We start from the raw sequence: 16,953 nt of genomic DNA on the forward strand, positions 1-16,953 counted from the left end.
CCTGGCCTGCTCCACGCAGAGAACAGAAGGTTGACAGATTAGAGGGGCCCGACCAGAGACTCCCAAACTGTTAACGTGCCCACCCATCCCGTGGGGATCCAAATGCAATTACGGCTCCAGCACTCGTCCTGCATTTGTGATGTGCTCCCATCGGGGGGCAGGTGCTGTCTTCCGATCGCCCACGTGTCCTGCCTTGTGTCTTGAATGAACAATTCTGAGTGGTTCAAAGCAGCAGTCCCCAACCTTTGTGGCACCAGAGAGGCTGGTTCTGTGGGAGACAATTTTCCCACAAACCCCGGGGTAGAGGCGGGTGGGAGAAGGAGGTTTCAGGATGATTCAAGGGCATGACATTGCTTGTATGCTTTGTATCTAGTCTAATGCCACCAGTGGCCTGACAGGAGGTAAAAGTGCTCGGCCCAGAGGCTGGGCACTCCTGGTTTAAATGGTTCTCCAAGAGAGACCAAAATAGCTACTCCTAAAACTCCCACACAGATGCTCCGAAAAATTGATACACTACAGACTGACCTGAGTGAAGTCTTTCAGTTGTGTCTGACTCTTTGCGACCCCACAGACTGTAGCCTACCAGACTCCTCTCTCCATGGGATTTTCCAGGCAACAGTACTGGAGTGGGTTGCCATTTCCTTCACCAGGGGATCTTCCCAACCCAGGGCTCGAACCCAGGTCTCCCGCATTGTAGACAGACGCTTTACCAACTGAGCCACCAGGGAAGTACAGACTACCCACGCCCTAATCAAACACGTGGATGATTCCGTGGTCAACTGCAAGTGCCTTCAGGCACACAGACCCAGAAAGAACCCAGGCGGGCTTTTGGATTTCTTGGATTTCCCAAATCCAGGAGAGGGGCTGTGGGCCTTGACCCACCAGTGTTTCTGGAAGTAAGTTAAAGAAAAAGAAGTGAAGTCACTCAGTCGCGTTCGACTCTGCCAGCCCACGGACTGTAGCCTGCCAGGCTCCTCCGTCCACAGGATTCTCCAGGCAAGAATATTGGAGTGGGTTGCCATTTCCTTCTCCAGGGGATCTTCCCGACCCAGGGATTGAACCAGGGTCTCCCGCACTACAGGCACACTCCTTAACGTCTGAGCCCCCAGGAATGTAAGTTGGGGGGAGGTGAAAGATTCAAGGGGATGAAACAAGGAGGAGAGACATGAGGCCACGAGCACCGCCTTTCAGCGCATCTCAGCACATGGATCCTGCACTGGAGCAGAGACAGACACGGGGAGGGGGGAAGTCCCCAGGACACCGGATCAGGGTGCCACCGCCCCTCGAGGGCACAGAGCAGCCCATCAGCTGGGCACTCAGGGCCCGAAGCGCTGGACCTCCCTCTGGAACTAACAGGACCCTCACAGCAAGTGCTCTGTTTTGCCTTCTTGCTCGAAAAAGGACATGACTATTTCCGGTGACGTCTGGACAGAACCGGCAGCTGCAGGCGAACCCCCCGAGGCCTGGCTCACAGGCACCCCCTGCACCTGTCACGCCTGCACACACACGTTCACAAAGCCGCCGGCTGCCGGGATTGCCCAGGGCCCGCTTCCTTTTGATGCACAGATACCTAGCACCTGCCTGCCCCCACAACTCCCACAGGCACCCCCAACCCTGCAAGCCCAGCCTCTCACGGGGACATGGTGAGATCAGGCCCCCTGACAGTCGAAAGGACTCTCACAGGCTAGGATGTGGCCGTCTGGGAGGCCGACATCGTGGGGCGCTGGGCATGTCCTGGGAGAAACACACTCTTTTCCACACTGCACGTGAGATGTGTGCTCACCATGCCATCACTGCACACGAGCCCCGGGGGGGAGTCTGGAAGGCTGGCGGGGGTGTGGGAGAGATGCATGAATCTCACAAAGGGAGGCCACGGGGACCCAGCAGCCAGGGACACTGAGGGCCCCCTCCCCTGCTTCCATCCGACGTGCTCGCCTCAGCTTCGCTAACCTTTGTGTTAATGGATTTCTCGGCACCCGCCGGTTCGGCCTGCGCCAGGCTGGAAGCGCGGCTTCACGCGCCCTGTGGTCTCATTCATCTCCGTGCAATTTCCCGAGGGTTGTTACTGTTCGGCCGTTCGGTCACGTCTGACTCTTCGAGACCCCATGGAGGGCAGCAGGCCAGGCTTTCCTGCCCTTCACCATCTCCTGGAGTCTGCTCAAACCCACGTGCACTGCAAAGTGCTGGAGGAATGTGGCTCGTTTCTCTCACTTTGTTATAGATGCGCTGAGCAGTAAAGTGATGTTCACAAAAGCTGGGCCAGGAGGATCCAGGGGAACGTGGAAAGTCGTTAGAAAAGTCGATACGGCAGCCTGGAGCTTTGCTCAGGAGTTGGGAAGCGAATGACAGATAAGACACGAGGGCAAAGGTTTGCTGAAGGATTTCTTAAAGCCTCTGAACCACAAGAGAAAGCATTGTGCACTGCAGTGGCCAGGTTCCACCAACTGCTTGGCTCCCTTAACCTTCTTTCATATGCGTCCAGGTTCACAGCAGTGCTTGCTTCGGCAGCACAGATTGTAAAACGGGAAGATACAGAGAGATGAGCAGGGCCCCTGTGCAAGGACGGCACGTAAATTCGTGAAGCGTCCCCTATTTTTTGACATACATACACTGCTGGGCTTCCCTGGTGGCTCAGCTGGTAAAGAATCTGCCTGCAATGCGGGAGACCTGGGTTCGATCCCTGGGTCAGGAAGATCCCCCGGAGAAGGGAAAGGCTACCCACTCCAGTATTCTGGCCTGCAGAATTCCATGGACTGTATAGTCCGTGGGGTCGCAGAGAGTCAGACACGACTGATATTTCTAAATCACCTACACTATCATGTGTCAAACAGCTAGCTAGTGGGAAGCTGCTCTATAACGCAGGAAGCCCAGCCTGGCGCTCTCCGATGACCCAGAGGGGTGGGACTGGAGGGGCAGGGAGGCTCAAGAACGAGGGGATATATATACAATTATGGCTGATTCACGCTGTTATACGGCAGCAACCAACACAACACTGTAAAGCAATTATCCTCCAATTTAAAGAGGAGGAAAGAGAAGTCACTCAGTCGTGTCCAGCTCTTTGCGACCCCATGGACTGTAGCCTGCCACGCTCCTCCGTCCATGGGATTTTCCAGGCAAGAATACTGGAGTGGGTTGCCATTTCCTTCTCCAGGGGATCTTCCCAACTCAGGGGATCAAACCCAGGTCTCCCTCATTGTAGGCAGACACTTTAGTGTCTGAGCCACCGGGGAAGACATATATATACATATATATATATCATTTCAAAATAAATGGAAAGAATTGTTGACATAAAAAAAGATTCATGGCAGCATCTAAATAAAATCTTCTCAATTCTGTCACAGGAGAAACTGAAGACCACGGAGCTAATGATCACTGAGGCGCAGGGAAGCACACGCGGTTCCGGACCAACAGTTCCTTGCTCTGATTCACAGGAGGGCACCCATGTGTGCCAGACTCAAGGACTGCTGGTGAGACCAGACAAGCCATCGCCAGCACCCCCCAGAGACCCCCCCATCACCTCCAACACCCACCCACCCCCAGCTCCCACCCCATCACCATCAGCTGCGAAATAACCTCCATCTTTGCTGGGAACCGGTGGCATCTTGGAAGGACCACAGCCCTGTTTGTCGACAGAGCTCCATGACAGATGTACTGATGGCAGGCATTGTTCTGAGAACAGAAACTCCTCCTCCTGGCGGGATGCCAGGAACCACCAGGAGTTCAAGCTGGTTAATCTATAACCCAGCTACTCTCAGACTACAAGCTCCACTTTTCTTATCCCTGTTGTTCCTGAAAATCAAGACCCCTAAGCAGCAACGCTGACCCCACTGCGGGTGGCAGAGGCCTGCAGGGCACCCGGCCGTGTGCTGCCCCTCAGTTCCACTCTTGGCTCAGATGAGCGACACTCACACACGAGACAAAAATTCAACTGAGTTGCCGGATCGGTCCGGCCTGCCTTGGTGACAGCTGTCCCCATGCCCCTGAAATTCTGCCCCAACCCCCTCCTCACAGACAGACCCTTACAGCCCATTGTGGAAAACTGCCTCCCATCAAGGCAAACCTGGATCACACCCGGAAGAATGGGGAGGGTCCAGCCACGACCCTTGGGGTGGGGAGGCTGACATTCAAGCAGGGAGGACCCCTGGAGGTGAGCATCTCGTGTGATAGAGCAAGTGTTCTTCTTAATTCACGTCTCATTACTGAGTGAGAGTCGCTCAGTTACATCCGACTCTTTGCAACCCCGTGGACTGTAGCCCACCAGGCTCCTCTGTCCATGGGATTCTCCAGGCAAGAGTACTGGAGTGGGTTGCCATCTCCTTCTCCAGGGGATCTTCCCGACCCAGGGATTGAACCCGGGTCTCCTACATTGCAGGTGGATTCTTTTACCATCTGAGTCACCAGGGAAGCTTACTATTAAGAGATATTTCTAAGTATAGACAGGTCAACTTAAAAAGTGTCAGCACATACATGCTTGACTCTATCTTATACTCTACAGATAAGACATTACAATATATAATGAATCCATACACCTTTTCTAAAGGAATACTCAAGACAGAAGTAGTGATAAAGTTGTCAATGACAATCATCAATCAGACGAAATAACTGAGATGACCCTTATGTCTCTTGAAGAGATGGGGACTGGGCAAGTGGTTAGGAAGGAAATACAGTGTGCTTTTAACTTTGCATGAAAACAGTTCCATGTTGCTAAACATACTCCTGCATTTGCCAAATAAATCCTCTACTTCAAATTACCACCCGAATGCTTAATAAACTCCACTTCTGGCCCTTGTTTTTGAATCTGTCACTTTTCTTTCACTATTTTCTGTCCTAAAAAGCTGTTTCGAGTTGTTTTTTTCCCCCTAATCGCTCTCCCTCATGAAACCTGAACAGCAGAGATACATCTGTTTACATCCTGCAGCCCACCACGACCATTGTCATACCTAGCATTTCTTTTCCTCCTCCCAAGAGCAAATTTTCACTGCCACTGAGAATGCATGGTATAAAGGGATTACAAGCAGCTTGGCCTGCTTTGTTTTCTTTAACTTATTTGACTGCACCAGGTGTCAGCTGCAGCAAACTCCTATGTAGACTCAAGTTCCCCAACCAAGGATTGAACATGGGCTCCCTCCACTGCAAGCACAGTCTTATCCACTGGACGAGCAGGGAAGTCCCCAGCTTGGGCTGTTTAAGGAAGAAGCATGGACCTTGCTCTGCCAGCTAGTGGATGCCTGCCGTGTGGCCCACCCTCTCCCCAGGGTCGAGGGAGGGAGGGAGTGCCCTTCTGAGTCCTGCCTGCCCCACCTGTCCTGAAGCCCCAACCTCGATCACGCTCTGTATCCAACAAGTACTCAGCAAGCACTGACTGATGCTCGGTGCTCTGGCAGATAAGAGCAGGCATGAAAGGTGGTTCTGGCCCCTGGAGCTATGGGAACCAGCAGAGCCAAAACTGAGTCCAGCCTGTCCATCACAAAGCTACATCCTATGGGGCCGGAATTAAAGTGTGTCTCTGTCTGTCTAGTCAAAGCTATGGTTTTTTGAGTAGTCATGTACGGATATGAGAGTTGGACCATAAAGAAACTAAGCGTCGAAGGATTGATGCTTTTGAACTGTGGTATTGGAGAAGACTCTCAAGAGTCCCCTGGACTGCAAGGACGTCCAAATAGTCCATCCTAAAGGAAATCAGTTCTGAATATTCACTGGAAGGACTGATGCTGAAGCTGAAACTCCAATACTTTGGCCGCCTGATGCAAAGAACTGACTCACTGGAAAAGATCCTGATGCTGGGTAAAATTGAAGGCGGCAGGAGAAGGGGACGACAAAGGATGAGATGGCTGGATAGCATCACCGACTCAATGGACATGAGTTTAAGTAAACTCCAGGAGTTGGTGATGGACAGGGAGGCCTGGCGTGCTGCGGTTCATGGGGTCACAGAGTCGGACACGACGAAGCGGCTGAACTGCACTGAACTGCAGGAGACAGAAGGCTGCAGCTGTCAGCGCCAGCTCCCTCGAGGTGCACTGGAGCTGCTAGGTGTTGATTTCCACAAGTAGAATCCACAGGAGAGCTGCAACTAACCCTAGTGACACGGCCTCCCCACAGCCAAACACCCGACATCTTCAGGAAGTAAATGGCTTCAGGAGATAGTTACTGAGTCTGACCACATGTTACAAGCAAAAAACTCCACCCACCTCTTCCCCTGGTTCAACATCAGCAGTTGCAAGAGACCCAGATAGGTTTCAACTCAGTCTCAGATTTCCTTCAAACAAACCTCACTCCAAGGTTCCCTGGTGGCAGACACAGTAAAGGGTTCGCCTGCAATGCGGGAGACCTGGGTTCTATCCCTGGTTGGGAAGACACCCTATAGAAGGGAATGGCAACCCACATCGGTGTTCGTGCTTGGAGCCTAGTGGGCTACAGCCCATGGGGTAGCAAAGAGTCAGACATGATTGAGTGACTAACACTTTAAGGTTTCACACACTGGCCCGAAAGGACCGTAGCTAGGATGAATGTGTGGTTAGGAAACCCAGAGACTTTGAATAATCACCCTGCTCTTCCAAAAGCAAAATGCTCGTGCTCGGCTGCACAGGTGCATGAAGCTGTGTTTCACCAACAGCACTCTGGAACACTTACACTATTTTCAACAGGACAAGGAAGTGAGGGTCATAATGATTTTAACCTCCAGCACTATTATTAACAAGCCCTTTGAGCCTAGGTGGGGCATTCGGGAGTGCTGGCCTCACTGAGGACACAGTGTCTCATTTTCCCCCACAGCAGACGACCTAAAGAACACAGTGGCAATAACCAGGGTGAGAGAGAGGGGGCTGCGTAGACAGTGTGATTCTACTGCACAGAACGCAGAAGAAACTTACATCCGTGCGTTGAAACGACCGCTCATCTCATCAGAATATATCTTAACTCAAGCCGAAATTCCAGAACCTCTAACCCCAGACTCCAGGACCGCTGAGGAGACGGTAATGTGACCCTGTACCAGTCCCAACCAGGAGGAAACAAAAGGAATTCTGAAACCTGACACAGAAGGTTCTCCAGAGTCAACATTCCAGCAGGAAGGCAGATTTTCCTGGTTAATCAACTAGAAATTCAAGTCTGACAGCTATGGGGGGTGGGAGGGTGTGTGTCCAACAGACCTCTGCACTTACAGCAGGCCAGGAACACGGTTCCGCCCTGGGGGCGGCAGGCAACAGACCCACACACATCTGGGTTACTTTGCTGTAACTTATGGGGAAGGGGGCTCAGGAGCTCGGCTCCCACCCTTTGAGAGCCTGACTTTCACGAAGCCTGCTTCCAGACCCACTGACTATGAGAAGGATCCTATTTCTACCCCAAGAAGGTTGCTGATCACCCAAAGAGAATCCTTCTTTGTAAATCTTACCTAATAGAAGCTAAACACACATACACACACGAAACTAAACACAGACCCATCTAGCGGCGGGGAGGCAATCGGTGCAGAACTCGGGACCCTGTAAGGGATCCTGGGCGGTGTGAGGCTTTCACAGAGGTAAACAACAGCACCGTCTGCGTCTCTGTCGGCTCCGTGCCACCCTGCCCTAACACCTGACGGACCGCTGATGGGAGACCTCTGCCACTCATTTCCATCAAGTTCCTGAACCAGTGTAACCCACATCTGGGTCATCAATCATCCTCACCGAGACCCACTCACGTGTTTGTTAAGCAACTGTTCACCTTCAAGGGCTTGCCTTGTGGCCCAGCTGGTAAAGAATCCGCCTGCAATGCGGGAGACCTGGCTTCAATCCCTGGGTTGAGAAGATCCCCTGGAGAAGGGAGAGGCTACCCACGCCAGTATTCCGGCCTGGAGAATTCCATGGACTATATAGTCAATAGGGTCGCAAAGAGGCGGACACAACTGAGCTACTTTCACTTCACTTCACCTTCAAGGTCAGCCTTATTAAAAATGTCCCACCCCAGGTCACTCTGTATTCAAACACACTTCCTTGGCGGGGGGCGGGGGGGAGGTGACAACGAACAGCCAGCACCTGAGAACAGGGCGTGGTCTCAGGCACCCAGGCCCCAGTGGTGCCAGGGGCGTGGGCAGAACACGCAGGCACTGTTGGAAAAAAGCCCGCCAGGCCCTGGGCGGGATGTCGTCTCAGATGCCTCCTGTGACCCCCCAACTCCACGTGTTCAGAAGACACACGCCACCCCCGGATGCCCCAAAGCACACCTGCCGGGACATCAGGGCTCAAAGCGGCCACAGCTCCTGCACACGAGTAAGACCCGAGCTCACGGCGGGGTCACGGCTACGATCATTCTGTAGTCCCACGAGGAACTCAGGAGCCAAAGGGAACTGGTCACAGACTCGATCTCGGCTTCCACCAGCAGAGCCTCAAGGCTGCTGATTTCCTGCTCTTCCCAGGAGCCCTCAGCCTGCTGAAAAGTGTTCAAGAAACTGCTACAAAAAGGTGCGGAAAATAGGATCACTTTTTGTTGGCGGGGGGCGGGGGCGGGGGGGTGCTGCACCGCATGGCTGTGTGGGATGTTAGCTGCCTGACCAGGGGCTGAACCCGAGCCCCCTGCACTGGAAGCTCGGCGTCTTAACCACCGGACCACCAGGGAAGCCCCAAACACCGTCCTCTCTGACTCAGTCTGCTCAGAAGCAGAACGACAAGCCGCACCATCTAACCTCACTGAGGAAGAAGCCACATCCGTGGGAGAAGGTGCTGGCGCCCTCTGAGTCTGCTGCACCTCCCCCCCACCCCATTCAGAAGGCTTCCTGCCCCAGGGTACGGTTTCACCCCAGCCCCCCAGCCTTCGGGTCAGAGTTGCACAGGTTCCCAAACAGCTCCATGCAGCCCCAGCCCTACCCTGGAGTTAGTCCAGTGGCAACTCCCTCCAACCTCTCACCTGGATGCTCTGGCAGTCTCCGGGTGAAGAAGCAAAGCTAAGAATTCTTCCCCAGGCACAGCGAGCATCTGGAACGTCAGCCAGAGACCCAGACTTGGATTGAACAGTCTCCCACTGTGCATGCTCTGCAGGAGTGGAAACAATAGCAGCGAAGCGGATACCCTGCACCCTGAAGACCAGCTACTCTGTAACCGGGAGGTACTTGCTGATGCTTCAGCACCTCCCCCCCAGAAACTGCCAGTGACGCTGAGCTCCTTTAGCTGGAGCCACAGCCAGCCCTCCTCCTCAGAGCCCGGCCTGACCACCTCCCGGGAGCGGGGGTGGGGGCAGATGCTGGCTGGAGAAGGGGATTCAGCTAGCCCATCACAGTGGGGTGGGGTCACACTGCCTGGGGAAGGACAGTGCCTTGACTCGCCCCTTGGCTTCAGAAGAAAAGCCAGCAAATGGGTGTACAGGGTGCATGCGATCAGCTCATCCCCAAGTCCTGAGAAAGAAGGACAGACTCTCAGCGGCACTGGGCCCTCCTGTTCCAGGAGTTCAGTTCACACGGGTGAGAACAAAAACGCAGAGACTTCGGAGCCCCTGGGGAGCTCGGTGGGCAGGTGGGGCTTGTGAGCAAGGCTGGCACAGGAGACCAGCCCTGGTCAGTGTCCCACAGAGGGAGGTACACGCAGCCGGATCTGATGCTGCCACGTCAGGGTGCCCACAATGAAGCCTCAAAGGTCCGGTAAAAACAAAGACAAAGCAAAAACAACCAAACATTTACATAGGTTCAGTTCAGTCGCTCAGTCGTGTCCAACTCTCCGCGACCCCATGAACCACAGCACGCCAGGCCTCCCTGTCCATCACCAACTCCCGGAGTTCACCCAAACTCATGTCCAGAGTCGGTGATGCCATCCAGCCATCTCATTCTCTGTCATCCCCTTCTCCTCCTGCCCCCAACCTTTCCCAGCATCAGAGTCTTTTTCAGTGAGTCAACTCGTCGCACGAGGTGGCCAAAGTATTGGAGTTTCAGCTTTAGCATCAGTTCTTCCAATGAACACCCAGGATTGATCTCCTTCAGAATGGACTGGTTGGATCTCCTTGCAGTACAAGGGACTCTCAAGAGTCTTCTCCAGCACCACATTTCAAAAGCATCAATTCTTCGGCGATCAGCTTTCTTCACAGTCCAAGTCTTATCTGACTCCTGTGACCCCGTGGACTGCAACCCACCAGGCTCCTCTGTCCATGGGATTCTCCAGGCAAGAAGACCGGAGTGAGTTATCACGCCGTCCTCAGGGGATCTTCCCAACTCAGGGATCGAACTCACATCTCCTGCGTTAGCAGACAGATTCTTTACCACTGAGTCACCTAGGAAGCCCAAGAATTTTCGTTTACATAAAGCAAATGTGGCAAACCATTTTTTTAAATCTCAAAGAAATTCAACTTTCTTTTTAAGATCATATGCCTGTAAAACATATACAGTTTATAAGCACTTTTATGGACACATCAAACTCATGTATTAGCATCTGATGGGTGATGAGGATTTATGGATATTTTTTTTCCTGGCAGTGTTTGATTTTTTTTTTTTTTAAACAGTGAACAGGTATTTATCAGAAAGAAAATGAGATTTTTATTTTTCTGTGATGGAGGCTGGGAACTGATGGGCTCTTTTGATCTGATAGAGAAAGTGCCGCCTGAAACTGCAGGAGGAAACAAAGTCCATTGATTGCTTCCTTTTCATCTCAGAATTCATGTCCACTCTCCTGCGTGCAGAGAAGGAAAGGCTCCCCGAAGCCGAGGTCAAGGCCCCAGCCCCGGCCCTGGCCCCTGTGCTCGGGGTGGGCTTCTGCTCTCTGGCTTCCAACAGCTGACACCTCCGGCTTCTGGCAACTGGCCCACAGGAACCCACTCTTTGAACTGCACTTTGCTCCCTGGGTCCCCAACTCCAGAGATTTGTTGCAATAAATGAAAGTGAGAGATCCACAAACAGTTCCAGCCCGAAGAGCAGGAACCCTGCTCCCACAAAGAGTATCAGCTTCATTCCTGGAACAAAGGGATCACTCACAATCTGGGCCCTTATCCGTTTTCTAAAAATGTCAGACAGACAGTGAGTGTCAGCAGGGACAGATGACGCAGCTGTTAGAACAGGACAGAGCCACGCGGAGGCCTCGCTGCATGATTCTTCACGGGCGTTCCACACAGCAGCGAAAATGAAAGCAGATTTCCTTTTCAGTAACCGAAACCACGCACAGCCAAGGAAAGTGAGTCAGAGAAGCACACACAGGTAAACGGTATCTAAGTGGCTCAGCGGTAAAGAATCCGCCTGCAGTGCAGGAGACCCAGGAGATGTGGGTTCGGTCTCTGGGTTGGGAAGATTCCCCTGGAGGAGGGCACGGCAACCCACTCCAGTGTTCTTGCCTAGAGAATCCCATGGACAGAGGAGCCTGGCGGGCTACAGTCCATGGGGTCGCACAGAGTCAGACACGACTGACGTGACGGACACACACACACACACACAATCTGTGAACACCCCTCGTGTTCATTCCTGTCTATGTGAGGCAGATCCACGCGGCCTGCTGCAGGACTGTGTCCAACAGTCACTTGTCGGATACAGCAAACTGTTTTGCTGTTTCAAAGCAAGAGATCCATGCTTACATAAGATGAGAACATTTCTTGAACAGTGCAAAGAATATTCATCACAGTTACTTTGATTTCCATACTCCTTTTCCCCTCCATTTGTGAGCAAGTATTACTTTATCAAGAAAAAAAATTCCCTTCAAACCTAGGTCTATCTTGACCTTGCTCAAGCAGCTGAACAACCACATGGAGAACCACGCTGGGGAAATGCTGGCTACAAACACCCTTCGTACCCACACCTTTTCATCCCGCGCCCCCAAGTATCGAAAATCCTTGATTTCTCCATGAAGCTGAGTGCCTCCTTCTCAGCCCCTGCACAGGCTCCGCTGAAACGTATTTCCCACTGAAACATCTTTTGTCGAAGCTTCTCTCCTCAGAAATAAATGGCTCGTGGAAGGAGGACTCAGTGACCTTTGCCCCAGAGCAGGGTACCTCCAGGACCACCCTCACATCTCAGTCTCCTCCCTTCCATCTGATGGGGGGAAACAGGGGACAGAGGCTGGAGAGAAAAATTACGGAAGTAGGTCTGGGACTTCCCTGGTGGGCCACTGTAAGGGGACACAGGTTCGATCCTTGGTCAGGGAACTAAAAATCCCATGTGCCTCTCGAGATTAAAAAAAAAAAAAAGTAGGTTGAACATGAAAAATAACTACTCCTAGTGGAGACAGCACGGATCCTGAAAAGGACCTACAGTTGGAGGCAGGAGGCCAGCGTCCTTCAACTGAGCCAGAAGGCCCTCCCCAGGCAGCCTGGGCAGCGATAAGACCCATCCTCATATCTCAGAGCGTGGGGTTAAGTTAACAAGGCCCCTAACAGAGCAGATGCCTGGCACAGTTTAAGATTCCAAAGCAGCTCTGTGCTCCACGTTCTCGACGCTAACCTCTTTAAGCAAAACCAACGCAACGCGTCATAAAATTTCAGCCACAGTGGGAACATTCCTAACCCTTTCTCCAAGGAGAAGCTGTGCAAAGTGTAAGTTATGAGACGTGGCCAGGCATTTGCACACCCACTGCTGCAATGCTGCACGGGGCCTTCCTGACCAAGGGAGGTCAGCAGATTCGAAGAGGAAAAGGCGGGCGTGTGAGAGAAGGTTCACGGTGCTTTCTTACAATCTCAGAAAGCTGGCACGTAAGAATGCAGCCCCTCCTTCTCTGTGAACAATACAGAAATGCAAAACTCACACCTTAATAAGTGGTTGATGAGGCCTGACCAACTTTTTCTTTCTGCCTCCCACTAGAAAAAAAAAAAGTTTAAAATGCTATAATGAAGTCCGTGCTGCTAGCAAGGACTTCCTAGTTGGTCCAGTGGTTAGGACTCTGTGTTCCCAATCGGGGACCCAGATCCCACATGTCACAACTTTAAAGACCCTGCATATTGCAATGAAGAATCGGCGCAGCCAAATAAATTTTTTTTTTTTTAAGTAACAGCAGGGTCAAAAATCAGTGTCCACTGACTTTTTAAATGGTGTTAAAATGCTATAAAGCGATAGTATGTTTAAAAAACATCTTTCCTCTTATTTTTTCCATATGGTCATCTGACTCGTCCCCCACTGGTATTCCTTGTCCAGTTCTTCCCGCATGACACACTTCAAAAATGTGCTCCACAAGGCAAACTCATCCAAAGGCAGGAACACCGGTGAGGAGGTGGGCAGGGAAGCCGTTCGCAGAGGAACTGATGGCCTGAGATGCTTCGGGCTGGACCAGAGGGGCCGGAGGGCAGCTCCGGCAGTGGAGGGGCCACCAGGTGTTAGTCTGCTCCAGGCACTAGGTGAGGAGCCAGCGAGGGGCTCAAACCTGTGCAGGGAGAACTTTCCAGAGAACAGGATCCTGAGCTAGGAGCAAGCCCCTATCCTTCGTGCACTGGTGTGCAAGCACACACACGTACACACGTAACATACACACATGTACACATGAACACACATGTGTGCACACATAACATATGCATACTGTACACGTGTGAGCACAATGCACACATGACGTGCACATAATGTACAGATACTATACACACGTGCACACATGTGTGCATACATAATGTACACATATGAGCACATGTACACATATGACATACACACATAACGTACACACACACATACACATATACCAGCTGTGGCTTTTCCTCCAAAGCCTGGGAATGCGGTCGGCACATCCTGGGACAGTCACTGTGTGTGTGCAATCCAATGCATTCCGGGACTGAATGATGCTTATGACATAAAAATAAGATGCTGGCCCGTCACAGGCACGGTGTGCGACAGTCAGAAAGCGCTCTGGTCCCTGCCCTAGAAATTCAGATTTTACACTGTAAGTCAGGAACACCCAGTCTGCACAACCAGAAACACTCAAAGGCTCCGAATAAGCTTATAACCCTATTTTCTTTTCAACAACATCACAACATGGATCAGGCTTCATAGCTGTCCTCCTAATTTCTCCTGGGAGGCAGGGGATAAGCCGAGGTTTAGCTTTATCTCAAATGTGCAACAATTATGACTACTGGGCATATTAGCAGCTGCAGAAAATATGAATTAAGCACTAACCTGAAGCCACTCCGTGTGGCTGGTACAATATATTAGAAAAAACCTTCAAGCCTGTCCTTCAGGGGAAAGCATGGTAGCCTTTCCAATGATGGAAGCACAACATTTTTAATGTGGCTGAAAAAGCCATGCAGAAAAAAAAAGGAGGGCAAGAGAAAAACCAAAAAAAAAAAAAAGCAAGTGATTTCCAGCAGTGAAGCCCCAGATCACTGGTGACTCCGGCCTTAAAGCATCCATGACCCACAGCCCGTGGTATCTCAATTGCTGAGATAATTACTGGATTGGATTCAGGATTCAATCATTTGAACTTGAAAGCTCCCACAGGTTCAGCACTGTTAATATTAGAAATGATAATTAGATTCAAAGTGACAGCATTCGTATGGAGGGCTACAGGCTCCTAGGATTTCTGTTTTACTCATGGCAGGCAATGGGAGGAGAGAGGGGAGACGCTGGACCCCCCCTGGCCGTGGGTCCCTGCACTGCTACCCGCTCCCAAGGCCCAGACACTCTCTTCTCCCACTGCTGTCCGGTCCACATAGGCCCTCTGAGTCTGGGCCAATTGCTGCTCTGAGCTCTACCGGCCCTTTCCTCCACCCTCCTGTGTTCCCAAAGCATCAGGGCCCAGCCCAGCTCCGGGCTCTGCCTCCCCAAAATGACAGCTCCATCCACCCTCCCCGCAGGGCTGTGACAAGTGCCCCACTCAGCAAGGCCCTCCCTGAGGCCACTACAGCTTCAACACCCCCACCTCAAGGCTCCCCACTCCAGTATTCTGACCTGGAGAATTCCCTGGACTGTCTAGTCCATGTGGTCGCCAAGAGTCGGACACGACTCAGCGACCTAAAAACGAAGAAAAAAAATAACCTCACACACACTCACGCCCCTTCCCTGCTGTCTGCTTCCCCTGTCATTCCTCCTAGCTGCTCACTTTACTAGCATTTTAGTGACCTCTGTTTGTCTGTAGCCTCCAGTTCAGCCTCCATCTACCCCAAAAACACTCACTCCAGGAAGCTGAGCTTGTGCCTGGTCATCCACTGTTGACCCCCCCAATGCTTGCAACCACACACACAGTTTAAACACTTCTGTGTGAGATTCTGGGTAAAGCCTGCCTCTCGGGGGACCTGGCTCCCACCACCCATCCACATACACAGGTGCTGGGCCCTGCACGCAACAAGCAACACGGTGCTCAGTACAGGGACAAGCAGGATGGGACACAGTGCCCCCTGAAAGACACTCATGCACACACGTTGGCCAGGCTCCACGTGTCTGTGCCATAAGCAAACAAGACGACACCATAAAGGTGGCACACAGCCCCTCCCCATAGGGGTTAATGAAGGTGTTAGTCACTCAGTCGTGTCCGACTATTTGCGACCCCAGGGACTGTAGCCCTCCAGGCTCCTCTGTCCATGGAATTCTCCAGGCCAGAATACTGGAGTGGGTAGCCGTTCCCTTCTCCAGGGGGATCTTCCCGACCCAGGGATAGAAGCAGGGTCTCCTGCACTGCAGGCAGATTTTTTACTGAGCCACCAGGGGAGCCCCATGGAGGGAAGGAAAAGAGTTTTCATAGGAAACTGGACAGTAGATCTGTCCTTGATGGATTACTAAGCTTCCCACTAATGGAAAAGGGGATTATCCTGGATGGAAAAAAAAAAAAGTCAAAGCAATGGGAAATGCAAAGTGCTTTAAAATTAAAAGGTGGGGTTCCTCGGAAGACAAGCAAGGAACATGGATGAAGCAGGGCTCTAAGTCATACAGGACTTGAAAGCCAGAAATCCTGGAGAGCTAGAAAGTAGCCCAGCCAGGGCCCTGGGCTCCAAATGCATGTTCACCATGTGAAGAAGGTTCCAGAAAGCGGATCCACTGCCTGCAGGAATGCATGGCGCCAGGTTCCGTCCTGTTCCCAGCAAACCTGCCTCCAGGTTCATCGCATGCTGCCCAGCTCACTTATCAGGCGTGAAAATGCAAGTCTGGTCAAGGATGGGGTTAAGTCTTTTCTTCCAAAATGCAAGTGGCCGGCCTGGAAAAACTGGACTCGCGAAAGTACTGCAGCTCTGAGCCAGTAAGCACCACACAGCCTGGCGGCCCCAGCCCAGGGTCTTTGAGGACACGTTTCACCATGACCTACCTCCTACCCGCAGCACAGGAGAGAGAGGGGAGGATAAAGCAAAGAGACGGCCGTTTCAAGTGGCATCTCCGTGACCAGGATGCTATTCTGAGATCCATTCATCCAGCGGGGGAAGGGGCGGTCACGTTCTCATTTCATCTGCAGTGAAGACATAACGAGGGTCGGCACCAGTGACCCCCAGGGCCTCTTCAATGATCTTGGCTCCGCACACACAGTCCCTCCTTTCTTGAACTTGGCTCAGCCAGAGACCAGTGTGCGCAGGGACCATCAGGGCAGTGCTGGAGGCGCCAGACCCTCCCCAAGTCTCTGCCAGCACCTCAGCTCCCCCAGAAAACTCTTGGCTGCAGAAAGCTGGTCACATGGACGGCTAATCTCCTGAATTCTAGCTCAGGAGGATGAGGAAGTGGGCAGGAGCTCCCTGCAGGGGGGAGAGCATCCTCCCACCTGCCCCAGCAGGCTGGCCGTGGCCCCCAGCTGTCACTTGCCTGGGCTAAGTGGCACCATTTTGCAAGAAAGGTCAATACTACGGCTGAGAACTCATCGGAGGAGCCCCACACAGGGCTGCTGCTGCTGCTGCTAAGTCACTTCAGTCGTGTTCGACTCTGTGTGACCCCATAGACGGCAGCCCAGCAGGCTCCCCCGTCCCTGGAGTGGGTTGCCATTTCCTTCTCCAATGTGTGAAAGTGAAAAGTAAAAGTGAAGTTGCTCAGTCATGTCAGACTCTTTGCGACCCCATGGACTGCAGCCTACCAGGCTCCTCCATTCATGGGATTTTCTAGGCAAGAGTACTGGAGTGGCTTGCCAT

At 52.3% G+C, this 16,953-nt stretch overlaps 1 protein-coding gene and 1 non-coding gene across 4 annotated transcripts in view; one reads left to right on the plus strand and one right to left on the minus strand.

Moving 5' to 3' along the window:
• The window catches only part of AGAP1 (ArfGAP with GTPase domain, ankyrin repeat and PH domain 1), a 570,436-nt gene that overhangs the window by 514,337 nt on the left and 39,146 nt on the right, over window positions 1-16,953 (minus strand). The window lies entirely within an intron of this gene.
• Window positions 2,493-2,597, plus strand: LOC129541863 (U6 spliceosomal RNA). Its single transcript, XR_008682920.1, has one exon. It is a non-coding gene; the product is annotated as a U6 spliceosomal RNA (small nuclear RNA).

Source organism: Moschus berezovskii, chromosome 4, assembly GCF_049115385.1.
Source record: "Moschus berezovskii isolate FMDL1 chromosome 4, NW_MosBer_1.0, whole genome shotgun sequence".
Lineage (NCBI taxonomy): Eukaryota > Metazoa > Chordata > Mammalia > Artiodactyla > Moschidae > Moschus > Moschus berezovskii.